This window comes from Phocoena sinus, chromosome 3 (genome assembly GCF_008692025.1).
Source record: "Phocoena sinus isolate mPhoSin1 chromosome 3, mPhoSin1.pri, whole genome shotgun sequence".
NCBI classification, from domain to species: domain Eukaryota; kingdom Metazoa; phylum Chordata; class Mammalia; order Artiodactyla; family Phocoenidae; genus Phocoena; species Phocoena sinus.
In genome coordinates this window covers 12161948-12164701 of record NC_045765.1, presented here as the reverse complement: position 1 = coordinate 12164701, position 2754 = coordinate 12161948, and positions in this window count along the sequence as shown.

Sequence of the window (2754 nt, the reverse complement as noted above, 5' to 3'; positions counted from 1 at the left end):
CAAGCCTTTTCCTGCTCCAGGAAGTTTCCTTCACGTCGCCAGAGAGGAGAGGAAGAAAAGACGGATGGGTGGGAGAAACCTAATATCCTTAATAATCCTTAGCCCTGCCCCTCCACCCCACCTAGCCCGTGCGGGGCGATACTGGGGGGAGAAAAAGCCAGACCTGAACACCCCCAGCCCCATGGACCCCTCCAGTCCCGTGGGCTGGTGGAAGAGAACAAGGGCCAGAGGAACCTAGAGGGGGATGCCAGAAAGACTTCCTAAGCAGAAGGCATTATAAATGGGGCTTTGAAGTTTGAGTAGGAGTTTGCAGGCTGGATATGGGCATGCCAGGCGGAAGGATGGTGAGTTGTGAGTTCTGTGAGAAAGCAATTAGTCCACAAACACTGATTGAGCACCTACTATATGCCAGGCTGTAGAGACACAGCTATGAGCAGGAGAAAGCTCTTAGAAGCCGTGAGGCTGCAAAGTCAAAAGGTGTGGGTTTAGAGCCTGCCTGACCCCCAGTGGCTGCGTGTCTGAATCAGTGACTTGACCTCCCCAGGCCTCATTTGTAACCCACCTCACTGGGTGGTTGTCAAGAGCTCACATACTTTGAAGAGTACCTGGTACAGAATAAGCACCCCAGAAGTGCTGGTATTCTTTTATTTATTGGGGGTCCTGGGGTGGAGGGTGGTCCTAAGTGCAGGTGTGCAAGGGGTAGCCCGAGGTGGGCCCAGGACAGGTGTGGTAATCAGCACGCTGTGGTGGAGAGCAGGTCTGAACTTGATGGCAAGTCCTGGGTCCCAGTGGACATGTGGGTATGCTGGGTGCCTGACCCTGAAGACCACGCAGATTCCAGGGACCAAGCCAGGGCCAGATGGAGCTCGGGAAGCAGAAAGCAGGATTTGGCCCGTGTGCTCTGATCCTCACACCCTGTCCTCCAAAGTCAGGGTGTGTGTGGGGGGGAGAGGGGCCCGGCTGTACCTCAGTTTCCTCCTCTGTAAAATGGGGGGAAATTCTCTAGTTGGGAGAGGTCTGGGGAACATCCTCAATTCAGAGCAAAGTACACGATCAACACTGTCTGTACGAAGGGCAATTACAGTGGCCTCTGCAGCCAACGGGGGCTATTTCAGGCAGTGACGTCACCAGCACACACACTTCACTGCCTCCAACAGCTAGGACTTTGGAGCCACTGGAGGTGGGGCCCTTTCCCTTTCCGGCCCTCAGCTCCTCAGCTGCAAGTTCATAGTCCACGCTCGCCCTATGGGGCTCTGCGCCCTGAGCTCACAGGCCCCATAAAGAAGCTAGAATCAAACATCTGAGCGTATGGGATTGTCCCCTCCATCCAGGTCTTTGCACACATGCGTGCACGAGTGCGTGCAGGCACAGTGGCTCTGAGCCCTCTAAGACGGTCCCTTTGCTGGTCCTGAGGCTGAGTGGCTAGGGTGCCATATCCATGCTGTGGGCCACTGAGTGAGGAGACACTTTGCACGGCTCTGAGCATTATCTGGGTTTGGGTTCTGGCCCATCTGATAAGAGAGTGGGAAAATGGCACCTCCTGGTGGCTTTCATTTGCTTTCTTTGGGTCACCAGTGAGGCTGGGCAACCTTTTAAAATACAGAAGGCCTTTCTGGGTGCGGCCTCTTATGTGCCCAGACATTCAGAGCTGGTGTGACATGTGCCTACCCGGGAGGGTGAGTCCAGGAGGGAAGGTGGTATCCCCATTTAATGGCCAAACCCCAGGCAGGTGGGTTGTCATTTGGTGGTTTACACGCCCTGGTCTCCTACACCGGGATGCCCCAAAACCTCAGTTTGGGGCACAAAGCAATTAGGTGACCAGCCAGAGGCCACACCCAGTAGGTGAATGGCCTAATTGAGATAATTTTTTTAATTGAGGTGACATTCACATAATAGAAAATTAATTATTTGAAGTAAACAATTCAGTGGCCCAATCACAATGTTGTCAACCGTCCCCTCTATCTAGTTCCAGAACATTCCCATCACCCCAAAAGGAAACCCATTCTCATTAGCTGTCACTCCCCATTCCCCATCTCACCTCCAGCCCGCAGGCCTCTCATTGTTGTGGCGTCTCCCGTTGCGGAGCACAGGCTCCAGACGCGCAGGCTCAGCGGCCACGGCTCACGGGTGGCATGTGGGATCTTCCCGGACCGGGGCACGAACCCGCGTCCCCTGCATCGGTAGGCGGACTCTTCAACCACTGCGCCACCAGGGAAGCCCCCCTGACGCTTTTGAAGCCACTCTGGCAGTATAGCAGACTCAAACTTCTGACCGGGCACATCTCAGTTTTCCACGTTGCAAGCAGGGCTGGGTGTGACCCAGCTCCCAGGGCCCTCACGCTCCCCGGGAGATGACACAGGAAGGGGCCCTTGCCTGATGTGGAGGTAGATGGGCGGAAGCCCACGCCCACCAGATCCGGTGTTTGATTCCGGCTCTTTTATGGGGCTCATGAATGCAGGAACCCAAGGGGGACCCTGTAGGATAGGAGAAGACCTTAAGCCCAGGAAACATCAATGGGCTCCAAAGTTCAAGGGTTTTGCCGCCGCAAGAAAGTGTATGAGCCAGGGCCTCTGAGGCCTGAAGTGCCCCCATTTGACGCAGACATTTAATGTAATCGACCTTCAACCGCTATAGTTGTAGTATAGTGTACATCATGCAGTTGCTCTGTGCTGACCTTGCCCCCCAGACCTGTCCCAGCTAGAGGAACCGGGGTTAGTTCCTCCACTTTACAGACGAGGTAACTGAGGCACAGCC